Source organism: Falco biarmicus, chromosome 11, assembly GCF_023638135.1.
Source record: "Falco biarmicus isolate bFalBia1 chromosome 11, bFalBia1.pri, whole genome shotgun sequence".
Classification (NCBI taxonomy): domain Eukaryota; kingdom Metazoa; phylum Chordata; class Aves; order Falconiformes; family Falconidae; genus Falco; species Falco biarmicus.
Window position 1 is genome coordinate 11,953,801 of NC_079298.1, and position 13,768 is coordinate 11,967,568.

The window sequence follows — 13,768 nt, forward strand, 5'->3', positions numbered from 1 at the left end:
TCTCATCCTATGTTAACAACCTCAGGATCTGGTATCTCATAATTTAGACTCACTATTTTATCGGAGGACAACATGGACACGTGCGGAGGGCAGTCCACCTCAGCTGTCTCAGACTGGCCGCTCTGGCTGTCTTTATCAGGATGTTCCTCTCTCTCTCCTGGCTCAGTATGATGGAAGGAGCCAAACTGGAGAGATGAGGCAGTTAACTGTCAGACAGCTGAAATCAAATAAAATCATTTCCCCCCACCTCTGATGATCCCTGTACAGCTAACTTAGGGTCTACTTAGTGCATGAAAGACTCAGGTAAATTGCTTGGCACTTGATGGTCATTGAGAATGTCATATAGAATCAAAACCAGAACTTTAATTGGAATAATTGCAAGCATAATAGAAAAAAATAATGAATGCGGTACTTTCTCTTTTCATCCAAAAAGCAGTTAGTCCCAAGTGCACGAGGAGGAGGGCAGTACATGCATAGATCTTCGACATTTACTGATAGTGTGAAGATACTGCCCTCCGGGGAGGGGAATTACTTGGGTTAGCAGCAGTATCAAGTTCTGAGGTGAGATCAGGACTCGCTGTGGGGGATACAATACATGTACATGGTAAGGGCTGTCCTCTAAAGAGCATGGAGACAGCTAACTAAAGAGCTAGTGCTGGGAGAAACCAGTCAATGACTTGCAAAAGTTTGCTCTCCTAGTCAGTGGGAAGGCCCAGACCAGGACCCCACAGCCTTTCTCCTTGTTTGCTCCTCTGTTCTCCCACTTACGGGACAAGTCCAGGGTAGAGATTTTAATCCTAAATAAAATTATTACCTGAAATCATTATTCAGCTTTAAGGAGGAACCTTGACTTGTGTTTGCAGTAGACACTTGCTTGTGCTGTTCTTAAGGAATAACACATTCTGCTACTCTTTCGTCTCTCTTGAAATCGCTGGAGTTGGATTTGCCGGCATGTGTGACTTCTCCCTGGCCTAGAGCCATCCCCGCTTGGGCTGTGCACTCGCCTTATCTCACCAGCTCATCAAGCTCAGGCATGATCACAGGGATTCTTGGGTGTGGGATTGTAGGGAGAGCCCAGGGTGCCAGAGGAATGGTGGGCTTTGCCAGGCAGGTTTTCTCCCTCTGAGTCAGCGCCGAGCCGACTGAGCCACTGAGTCAGCCCGGGTTTTTTGGGGGTGGCACGTTCCCTCTGCTATCAGGAGTAATCTGCTGTTTCTGCTTCATATCAAAGGGATGCAAGTGAATGAAACACAACCCAGCCCAAACAAACAAACAAACAAACAAAACAACAAAAAGCCAAGTGTTTCAGACCTTTGCCTTAAATAAATGTTTATTTTACTAGTACTTAGATGAGCAAGGGAAGCCAAGATGAAATACACTGAAATATATACGGTGGGGTGAAGGCTGGTAGAGGTCTGCTCAGTCTCCTTGCTCCAAGCCCTAGGAATATTCAGGAAAGGCAAGACTGGACTGAAAAATAACGGAGAGCATTGCCTTTTCCATCTAAGTTGTCATTTATTGAGCAGTAGAGCAAATTGCTGGGAGGGTACCTGGGACATGAAATCAGCTAGGTTGAAAGGGGGTTCGAAGAGAAGATCAGTGTGGCCATACCAGGTGCCACCCAAGGGCTGTCACACTGGGGCGCTGCCCAGAGCCATCTGCATTTACAGCCCAGGTACTCAAGAGCCTTGAGTGTGGTTTTGGGAGAGGGGTGAGTGATGCAGGCTGATTTAGACTGGTGAGAAGGAGGTGCAGGGGTGATCGAATAGCCTCCTACAGCTCTTTGAAAGGCAGTTACAAAGATGTCAGTGTCAGACGCTAAGGAATGCCGCATGGTAAAGCAGTGAGTGGGGAGCAGTAACAAATTGCAGATTGGGAGGTTTAAGTTAGACATAAGGAAAAATTTTTCATGAGGAGGGTGGAGCAACACTGGAAGCTCTCCTGGTTACCCAAGCCGTCATGGTATCTCTGTCCTTGGAGGCTTTCAAGACTTGGCTAGACAAAGCGTTGGCTGACCTGACCTACTGTCAGCAATACTCTTGCTATGAGTGGAAGGTTGGACTGAAGACTTTTAGAGGCTGCTTCCAACCAGCATTTCTGTGATCTTATGATATCCAGTGTGGAATTTCCTTAAAATTATGTCATTAAAAACTGAGTCCCTGGAACTTGCTGGTCTTCATTACAAATCCCTTGTCCTGATTTCCCTTCTGCTGGTGTCTTTTTTCATCTGCACTGCCAAATCACATCATACCCCCTTCACAGGGTATGTCAGCCAGTGCACCGACATGAAGAATATTATCTGTGCTTGCTGAAAAAGTATTTGCAAAACAAAAAGCACGGGTTTGCTTTTTGTGGTGTTTGCAACACCTTCTGAAAGCCCATTTGGCTGGTAGCCTGAAAAGTCTTTTTTAGCCCCCAGTTGGCATTGCTTATGCCAGCGGTACTTCTAGTGAGGTTTTGAAGTGCTTCCTGGATTTTTTTTGAACCCTTGGATACCAGCTTCATCCAAAGGAAAGACAACTCCAGCTGAAGCCAACACCTGAAAACCAGGACGAGCCACCTGATACCACTTCATTATCAAGTCCTGTGGCAGGAGAAACCCACACCAGTGAAGTCAGGAGAAAGGAGGGAAGATTCGAGGCTGTGCAGTTCTGTCTGTCAGCTCTCGTTAATATTGCCATAGGGATGCTGCCACAGTAGGCCCCCAACCAAGACTGAGCCAGACATATTTTATATACTAAGAAGATATTTTGAAAAGTTTAGGCAGATAAGTGAAAAGCAAGTGGCAGTCTGCTCCTTTTATTTTTTTTGTCACTGGGTATTTGCTTTCTGGGCTGGAATAATTTATTGTTTCTTTTCTGTCCAATAGGAGAGATAAATGAGGGCGAGTCCTTCAATGAGCAAAGCATACATTTGGAAACATCATTTTAGTATCAGAATGAGATTTCCATAAGACCTTGCTGAATGAAGCTGTAGCAGTATGTCTTGATCCCTCACTAGGAAAGGAAAAGCAGCCAGAAATTTCAGGACTAAATTGCCTTGTAGTTCGTCATCCTCTTTCTTTTGTTATTTTTTTGTTTATAGAAAAAGTGAATTTATTGAGCATGGAAAAATACCAGATTGACAGGTCTGGAAAATAAAAGCCTCTCAATCCAGAGTGCAGATGTGGCACAGCCAGGATTCATGCAGAATACCTCCCTGAGATCCAAAGAAATCTTTGCAAGTCGTTTTGGCAGAGGGTAGGCGCGCTGCCCCGGTGCTTATCCAAGGGTGTTTCAGAGGGCACAAGTGCCGGCCAGCGCTGACGGGCTTCAAAGTCAGTTGTGCCTTTGTGTTTCTCTGTGCCACTCCTGTTGCCGAGCCGCTCTGCCAAGGGGAGCATGGAGTAAGGGAGAGGGGAAGAAGGCCAAGACGGGGAGGTTTATGCTCATTAAGAAGTCACTGAAGTCACCAAACGGGCTGTCAGCGATTCACTGTGACAGCAACGGATGGGGTGAAGCTGTCTTGAGAGGGTTGGCATAATTTCTGGTTTCTGTGGAGACAATCCTGCCTTCGAGCAGGAGGCGGCTGAATTTTGACCTGAAAGCCTGCGAGCTTGGAAATCTCTGCTTCCAGGCTCTGGGGCTCAGCACCGCTGCAGTTAAGAGCTGGTTAGCACTGACTGACACAGGTACGAGGTTTCCCTGTGCAGGCGGCATAGCCTAATGCACGAGTACAGCGTGAGTATCTAAGGTGAGGCTGGGCATACACCCGCAAAGCCCCAGCGTTTATGCCTGACTCGAAGTGTGCGGATTAATACATTCTGCAGACGCCACCTGCCCTCGATAGGGCCTGTGTGCTGGAGCGTGCCATTGCTTTGTGTCCAGCCCGAACCAGGCGATGCCTTCGCACCTGTACAGGCGTGGTTGTGGCACACGGTCAGCTCTGCAGAGCCCCTCACCTCTGAGACACAGGGAGTCAGGGAATTAATGCTATTAGGAGCGGAGGATCCAAGCTCCTGCCCAGGTTTTCCTCTTCACCTAACAGCCCTGTAGCCTGAGGAGGGCTGTAGGTGGTTGTGAGTTGGATTTGGTATATCCAGTCTTTATTTTGCATGCTTCAGGGGCACGCTGTTGTGTGTGGGGAAGGTTGTTTGTTTTTATTTTGCATTTTTTCTCTGAAGTATATGACTTTTTCATCAGGGTGAAAATCTGTCAAATGGCCATTTCAGACTGCCTAGAAATTATGAGGCTCTGGAATCTATTAAAGCATAAATGTCAAAAGAAAATTACTGGAGAGTTTGTCTGGCCTTTCTTATTTTACTCCTTGATGTTAACTTTCCTTGTTTGTTGATGTATGCTTTTTGCGCAGGGGTTAAAGAAAAAAAAATCTTAAAAAAAGATGCTAGAGTTATTAACTATTTTTGCATTGCTGCAGTCTGCAGGGTCTGTATGTGTGTATGTGTGATTTTCCATCAAGATAAACCCGCTTACAAAAATGTTGTGGTTAAAAAGAAAAGGGGGGGAGAGTCTGGGTGCCAGAAAGCAAGAAATAAATCATTCTGGTTTTTTTCCCTGTGAATATTTCTGAATTATACTTTTAATGCACCATAACAACAAACAACATGTTTTCTTAAGTGTAAGTACATTTGCTGTTGAGGAAGCCTGTGCCAAAGCTATTTTTGAGCAAACAGATGTCAAGGGCCTAAACAAAACCTGAAGTCTGCATAGGCTTTATGAATTGTACTTGCATTCAGAGACAAACTGAAGACGGAGAGCTTGTTAAATTTTACTGTGAAATGTCTGTGAAAAGATGCCATTTAGGTGACTGTGGTATGAGATTGATTATGGTGTAGGTACCAGCCCCTTCCAAAGCTCAACCTATAATCCTTGATTTTATTTTAAACCACTTTGTACTTCCAAAGTATGATTGAAATAAAATGCAAAGAAGAGTCAGATCCTTAGGCATAATTTAGCAGTCTTATTTCTACTAGCTCTGAGGACACTGGGCAGACACTTGGTCCAGATTAGGTGCCATCAGTGCCTGAGGGATGTCCTAAGTAGAAGGACTCGAGTGGTACCAGGAGCAAGTTCAGAGAGGTGGCATGCATCCCTTCTTCCCAAATGCTGGAAAACACTTACCTGTCTATAGGAGTCATCTGGAGTTACTGGTGTACGTGATACTTTGAATGCAATCTGAACAGGCAAAATAAAAGATGTCCCAGAGTCTGACTGCATTGTGAACTTTCCTTTCTCCAGTTTCTTCCTGCATTAATGTGTTTAGTTTATGACATATTTCAATATAGCACTGGGAAAAGGTGTGGGACAGTCTGGAGGTTCCAAGGATTTGAACTGGAAACCTACAATTAATACTGGTTAAGGAATTGCAATGGATTTAGATGTTTTAAGCAGCAAAGAATGAGCTAAGGGTCTTGTCTTGTGCTGTTCTGCAGGGCTGGAGTAAGTCCAGGCAGAGTTTGCAGCTGGGAGGGAAGTTATGACAATACCATGTCTGGAAGGACAGGGCGGCTTCTCGGTTCGGGTTAGCAAAGCCTGGGGGCCTGATGCACATTTACATGAGTGCTCTCTCTCGCACTGCGGCGGAGGTGTTGATTATTGTCAGCAGGCTGCGATGCCGTAAGTGAAAATCAGACGTGGTTTACAGGGAACACTAGGAAGGTTGGCAGGAGACCCTTTTTCCATGTTTGCAAATAACGTGATGGGAAATTCAGCAGCTTTGTGGCTGTTGAACAGGGCCGCAGAGAGTCTATTAGGGCACATGTGTTTCCAAACTTTACCAATGCCGAAATACCTCCCAGTAGCTGCGTATCAAAGAATAAGGCATTGATTTTTCTGAGCTATAGCTGAGTGCTACAGCACTGAGCTGCACCAGAAGGGAAGCTGGCAAGAGTTCAGTTTGATCGGTGGACGTCTGCGCAAGGGATCGCTAAAACCCAGTAAGATAACATCGCGGTCCCTCGGAAGCGAGCTTGGTGAGGCTGCAGCCATACCCAGCCCAGTGATCCCCGCAGTCCTCCTTGGCAGGGCGTCCATCGCCCATCACTAGAAAACACGTCTCGTCGTCTAAAAATGCTGTCCAGAGCTTGTCACATGTTTTAATATTACCTCACCAGTTATGTCATAGGATACGATTAATGAAATAGTTTGGGGGAAAAAATAAACCAATTTTAATAAATGTGCAACAGCTTCATTGTACTGTGCCTCTTGCTAGTTTGTGGTCCACTGGCATTGGGTGTGATTAGCATTAGCAGTAAAAGCCTTCGAGGCCACGCAGCGGATCCCAGTGCCTGGCTACAGATAAGCATGAGGAGGTAAAAAAAAGTGAGTTTTTTTCGTTTACTTTAGCTTCATGACTGTTAAACAGATGCTGAGATTCTCTAAGCATCTCTGAGCCTAGTTAGCTGCACAGACAGGAGTGACAGCAGATATAATGCTCGATTTCAATAATGGTGCTTTTCTTTCTTAGAAATTCTTTATAGTTACAATGCATAATAGGTTTTTTTCTGGGATCTTAGAAGTTTTGCAGAAAGTTAGTATTAGTCCCGAGTTTAGAACTAGAATTTGGTCTTTTTAGTACTGCTTCCCATGAGCTGAATTAGCTGGAACTAAGGCAAATAATTCCGTGTTTTATTGCTACCAGCACTGAAAATCAAACACTTTGGGGTGAACTCCAAAGGAAAAGTTTTTTTCATATGCTGGGTGAAATTAGCCAAGAAGAGCTGTAATTCAAATATGATTTTCAGAACGCTAGATTTCTGACAAAAAGAATTGTAGAGTATTTTGAAAACTCAACGTGTTATTAAGATGTGTCAGTCTGAGAAATAAAATGTATAATAGTTTATTCTGAAACCTTTGTAGTAAAGCATTTTAAATAATTTTACTTCTCCCATTGAAACAGTTCCAGAAAACTCCAAATTTATTTAAATTTTTTGAGTGTTAATAATTCAAATAAAGATAATTTAAATAGATCCGTACAACATATGCCATCTTCACAGTTTCTTAGATTTCTAGACAGCAGATGTAGAAACACAAAATTGTTTCTTACTTACTAGAAACTACATAAAAGCATAGATCAAGAGACTGCATTCGCAAAAACTCCTTGCAATGCTGCTTGTTATTTTTCTTTAGAATGACAAAATTCATTAAGTAGATTTAGGCAGGAGATGACATAAAATACACTTTCATAAAATCCACGTACCTCTGAATAGCTCAGAGACTACGAAGTGGAAACCAGCCATGCTCTCTATATACATTGTGCAAGCTCATGGCAGCTCGGGTGATGCAAGGTGGGGACTGTCCCCTTGTAGAAGTGATCAAGGGACAGACATAAATAAGCTGAAGGTGTGACTGCCCGACCCAGTGCAGAAGGAAACGTTTCTGAGATACCCCACCATCTGAAGCTGGGTGGAAAGGAATCTCGGTTTCTTCTTATCGGCTCTCAACAGGAGTCAGCAAGAAGATGACAAATCCGTGGTATGGTTGGAAGGTACAACTTCAGCCTCTGTGAGCTCAAACAGTGCAAATTTTATGGGTAATTACGGGGCTGTGCAGGCCACAAGCAGGTCCAGGGCCTCTGAGCAAAGGAGGACGACACACTGCAAAAGATAGTCTAGGGGAATGTAATGATAATAGCGGTCCTAGACCTAGGTTTGTGAGAGGAAACAAGAACATTACCTCACAAAATAAGTATTACTTAAGCTATTCACTTCAGAAAGGAAAGTTAACGGCAAGGCATCATGCCTGAATGTAACAGATTTATCCTTCTCTTAGAACTGTGCTGCTTCTACCAGAAGTTCTGCATTACTGCATTAGGTTCTCCTGCGGGACTACACCGCCATCTGGTTCAACCTATTGTTCTAAGGACTTCTAAGACTATATTTAAGTATCTAACCTACATTCTGTATGCAGTTTTGTGTGCACTTATTTACATGGTACACATGTGCACACGCTGTTTATTGAGAAGTGCTGAGGTTTATGATATGGCAGCGATGCCCTGTAGGCTGTAGTAGGTGTTCACAAGGCTTCCAACCCAAGGCGCAATAGCTCCCCTTATAAACAAAATCCCTAGTCAATGTATGTTTTATTGCAGTCTTGAAGAATGCATTTACCTCTCCAAATCTGATTCACTTTCACTTACTGTCTGTTGAAACATCTCTTTTTTATAATTCAGAGGGACTTGCAAGACCTGTGGCCAGTAGAAGGACTCTAATGAAATCCATGTTGGGTAGAGAGGGGGAGGCAGCTGCTGTAGTTCTCATCCCAGTATAAAATGATACAGGCAAGAGTGGATATGACTGGAGGTCTGTACCCCAAACAAGCCACCATGTGAGATGCAGGCCCTTGTGTGGGAAGATGGACTTGATAGAGGTGTGCTTGGCAGGAGCACTGAAAGATGCTGAGTGAGTCTCCTGTGTGCTGGTGGGAATTGCACCGAGTTTCATGATGAATCTCATCTCTCTGGCAGGATCAGTGCTTCACTGTCCTTGGTGATAAATGTTAAAGCCAGGGAAGTCTGGGGTACTGGAGTCTCCCCAGGAGAACTAGATGTTCATAGTCAATGGTTGTGGTGCAGAAGCTCATGAAACCCAAGTGGAATGGAGAAACAGGTGGTGCCAGAACGGTGCCGTGCAGGTAGCGTGGCTGCTGATGGAGCCAGATTTTCTCCTCACACACACATCAGTGATGAATGTAAAGCCCCAACCTGTCTTCCACCTGAGAGATCCTGGCCATACATACAAATGCACAACCATAAAATATGTTTGGTTAATTTTCCCTGGGCCTTGTTCCATGGGCTTTACTCCTTTATAAGTAGAATTCACTTGTGCAGTGAGTCTGCAGGAGGTGGGGAAGTTCAGCACCTCCCTAAAGCTGAGACTTGAGCATGGAAACCCAAGTGACTTTCCTCTGCTGACATAGGAGTGCTTTCAGCTACCCATAATTGCACTTCAATTATTTGCAATTTAACTGGAGTCAAGGAGATGCTACTTCCCAAGACAAACTGCTTGTAGTTTGATCCTGGCTGGGGATGTAGTTGCCTATAGTGGATTTATCCCTCCAGGTACGGAGTCGCTGGGGTGGTCCTTTGGAGGTTTGGTCAACGTGTGTCCATACTCAGTGCATCCTTTAGGCTTTCAGACAGAGTTTCCTTTCAGCTCGAAACCAGTGGTATATGAACACCATCTAGAGCCAGGGTATATGAACATTGTCTACAGCCGTGAGGACTGTAACATCTAACAATGATCTCCGTGTGCACGTTGTGCACGCAGGCTGGGAAAGTGTTGCTCCATCCACAGATGGCTGTGAGCGGGGCAACCACAGTGCTGCGGAGAACCTCCGAACGCTGCGGGCTAGGGGTTTACAAGCAAAAGAAAACCCCAGTGAAAGCAAACAGCCCCTGGGCCGATGATCTGCTGCTTGTGTTTTGTGAATGGGGATGTGGGACAAGGATGCTGGAGAAGGGAGAGTGGATATGGAGCTTTTTAGCATGCCCAGTAGCTGGGGGTCTTTTTCCTGTCATGGCTCAGTCAAGCACAATCTCAGGTTTCAACAGCTGGTTAGCCACATCCATTCCGGGGTTTAATTTTATTATATTTTATTTTTATTGTTATTGTTGTTTTGTAACCAGGAGGGCTGCAGTGGTTTCCAGTGTGCTACATCTCTACAGACCTTGTGAGCCTCTCCTGAGTGAAGCGGAAAGGAAGGAGAAAGACACATTTGAAACGAAAACAAAACAGGAAAAAAAAGAGCGCTGGTATTTGCTGAGGAATGCTCCCCACAATGCTGAAGTTGCATAAGTGCCGTCTTTGTTTCAATCAAAAATCTGCTTTTTGGGTTGAAACAAGGCCACCACTAACAAGGCCAGGAAAGAAATTTCCTAATGGTTCGAAGTGAATTTAGGATTTTGATGGAGCATTTGATTCTGGGTATGGCTCATATAGCTGAAGAAACAGAAATACAGTCCCTCCACATCGGCCAATACATACAAAATTGCCACAGCGCAGATGCAGCCCAGGCACCCTTGCCACATGGCTAATGGATTTGAAGGGGAACCCTGTTCCTCTGTGAGCAGGGGAAATGATGAAGTGGCAGATAAGGGAACTCAAAGGGAATGGCACAAGGTATTTTGCAGCATTTGGGATGAATTTTATGGTGAGATGGATTGATTACAGGCACTGTTATTGGGCCATACAAATCCTCAGTGGCAGTGAACCAGCCCAGGCTGAATTTGGCTTAGTGCATTATATATTCCTCTGAAGTCTGCATGGAGCGTGTTTTCCTATCTGAGGTTTTTCTCCCCTTTAATTCCTTCATTTCCTCGGTCAGTTCCTGAAACATTCCCTTTTTCCTCTTTTAAGGATAATCGCACTGAGAACTAGTTTGGGAGCAGTGGGCAGCCTGTAACAGCAAACGTGATGTTTTTTCTGCTGTATTTCTGTATGTCAGAGCACCCCTCTGAGGTTCCAGGAGAGGAGCAGCTGAAACTGTTTGCCACAAAACACAAGTGCTGTGTCATGCCCGTTGGTTATTCAGCCTCACGTCTTCTCTAGCCATGGGTCCATCCTGCGCCCACCCTGACCCTTGAGCAAACCATGTCTCTCATTAATCCAGAGCTGCTTCTCAGAAATGGGTATGTTGCCCCTGTCGTGGTGTTAGTCCTTAAGCACTGGGTCAGATCCCACCCAGCCATCAGACAGGAGCTGGTGGTAAATACTCAGCATGTAAGTGCAGTGATCTTTTCCCATGTGTTTCTGGGCAGTTTGGGGCAGCCAGGCATTTTGAGAACTTCCTGAGCCAGAGGCTACATCTGCAACAGATAGGTCAGACCTCTCCCAACAGTAAAAAATATTAGACAACTTCATCCTGAAGTGTCTTGGAGTAGCCCAGGTTGGCTTCCCCAGCAGCTGCTAGTCAAATTACACCATCTGAAAGCAATGAAACCCAAAAGGAAAGAATGGCGAGAGAGCAGAAAACCACTACCCGTTGCTTTCATAAGCAACTCACCTTTTCTTCCTGTAGCAACAATTCTTTCTGTCCCAGGTAATTGAGTTTGACACAATTTAGCCACGGTAACCTTTGGCTTTCAACGCATCTCTCATATTGTGGTCAATTATTTTTTAGCAAGGCAAATACCATCTGCAGTTACACTAGTGAAAATAAAATCACACGGGCCATCAGTTCCCGTGCTTCAGAGGTAAGCTCACGATGGTTGAGGTCAGGAAGAAATCACACCACTCACAGCAGATTGAGGCTTTGACACCTTCTCCTGTAGCATCTGGAAGCAGCAACTGCTGGAAGCAGGGTAACAACCCAGCTGGGCCAGCCAGGCCTGCTATGATCAAGAGCAGGTCTTTATGAGGCTTTTCTGCTACAGGGTATTACTGTACTTACCACTTTGCTTTCCTCCCTCGTGAAGCTAAGCCTACGTGATTGGCACTGATTACTTTTCGTTCTTGGCTGTGCAGGCAGTTGTAGCAAGAATAGGTCACACAAGAAGTGTGTGGCAGAGCCAGAAGTGAAAACCTGGCTGCCTTACCGTAGTCATAGGCAAAAAAGCCAAGCCCAGATTTCTGTCTCACCAAAAAAAAACCCCAACAAACCAAAAAAAACATCTTTTAATGAGAGGAGCCCTGAGGGGTTTGCATGGGTGGCAAATGAATGATTCAGCATGTGTCCCAGCGCACAGCTTTCCTGGACCATGAAGACAAAAAGTGCAGATTCTCTATTGCTTGTGCTTCTGTGAAGCTTTGTACAAATTTCTGCCTCAGTTTCCCTGCCTAAAATAAAGCCCAATGGTCTTTCCCTTCTGATGTTCAGTGAACTGAGATCTCCAGTTGAAAACTACTCAAACTCGTTACATTGGTACTTTCCTTAGGGGTGGCATACTGTGATTCCCTTGGTTTATTGCAAGGAAGGAAACATGCCTCTTCGTCTCCCAGCATCGTATCCCGACAGGTTGTGCCGTGGCCAGGAGGAGCATCACTGCACCATCAGCCGTGCCAGAGGCATCTCCTTTTGGACAAAGCCAGGTGGACTCATGAGGTTCTGCCTGCCTCTGGTGACTGCCCTTGGATGACATTGGCAGATTTCCTTCCCTTAATCATGTAGAAAAGACCTGACAGTCTGTATTACATCTTTACAAGAACACAAGCTTGCAGGGAATTTTATGGATGAAATAAATCTCTTTAAAGGAATGCCAAGACTCTAGGACACTTGAGATTTGGGGTTTGAGCGTGTATGTATTTATTTGTATATATTTATATGGTTCTCTGTTTCCACATGCCTCCCTCTGTGGAATAGTAATGATCCTGCAGATTCCCTGCTCGCATGACCACCATGAAATGCTGATAGATTAAACTCCCTGAGCAAGATGCTGATGCCCTCCATCTTCTCTGAGGACAGAGTGAGGAACCTGAACTTAATGGGGCAGCCAGCTGGTGTGAAGCCATTGCTTCCCCAAGGAGAGGAGGTTACAGGCCTAATGAGCATCCAGCAGCAAAAAGTGGATCTAAGAGTTTCTGGGTGGTAATATTAACACTTTGGTAATGGCTTAGAGGAAAGCTGTAAGTCCTCTTGGACCTGGCTTCTGCCTGGTCAAGAAACCACGGAGCTCAGATGAACGTTGTTCCAGCTGGAACGGAGCCTTTGAAATGCTCCATCCTGGAGAGGGGGACAGGGAAAGGAGAGAAGTGAGCACAAACAGGGGAGGCAAGATGGAAATATTGTCAGACTTGAAGAGAGGCATGAACCTCTCTTGCTCTCTGGATGCCGCTGAGACACCCCTTTCAGCCTGAGCTGTTCTCAAGAGAAAATGAGAGGGAATCCAAAGTTGTGCTTGCGTCTTCACAAAAGTACTCAAAGGGCTTCTCTTCACATACAAACATGAAGACACACATGCACGTTTCTAGATCCCTGTCTTGCACACTTCACATGCTCAGGAATGTCTTGCAGGGTCGTGCTGTCAGCGTGTCCAACAAAGTCGGTTAATATTCCTGTGCTTGCCAAGCAGCGGGTCGATATAGCTGGGAGAACACGTTTTTATTTAAAGAGCAAAACAAGCGAATAGGTTTCCCATTCCTCCCCTCCTCCTGCCTGCAATTCAAGTGGACTCCTAGTCCTGGAGTATTATTCCTGGCTGAGAGGAAAAGTTTATGAGTCCCTTGTTACTGCTCTTGGCAGCTCATCATACTATTCCTGTAATACTCCAGCACAGGTCTGGCCAAGGAGCAAAGTGCAAAAGAAGATGGGAATCTGGGAGAACCAAGAAATGCTACAGGTCAGGAGCAATATACCGTGAGGGGACATGGAGACATGTAGTTGTGGTGGTCAGATGAGCTTCTTCAGGCCTCCAATCCATGCCCTGAGCTGGGCAGAGAAGCGCAGAGCAGGGAGAAGACAGCAATTGCTTCTTGGAGTGTTTTGCCCAGATAAACCTCCTTCTGATTATATCTGTTTTCAAATGTGGGAGTCCCTGCAAAAAAACCCAAGCAAACAAACAAACAAAAAATGGACGGGAGGCAAATTGTTACCGCTTGTACAGGGCTTGCAGTACTAGGCTTCAGGTGCAGCCAAGAAGAGTCAGGTTTGACCTTGGTGAGGTCATTTTTAGCAGGAGAGGGAAGATGAGAGTGGGCAAGATGTTGAGCATCCTCCATGGGAGATTTTTCAGGTGAGATTAGGAATGCACCTGTCAAAACCTGGCTTATTTTCTGCGATTCCATAGTAGACCTGAAGATGCCTCTGCGTTACAGATGCCAGGAGACCAAACTGTA

At 45.2% G+C, this 13,768-nt stretch overlaps 1 protein-coding gene across 1 annotated transcript in view; it reads left to right on the forward strand.

Moving 5' to 3' along the window:
* Nucleotides 1–13,768, forward strand: part of TRABD2B (TraB domain containing 2B) — a 296,100-nt gene that overhangs the window by 88,901 nt on the left and 193,431 nt on the right. The gene's annotated exons all lie outside the window — the stretch shown is intronic.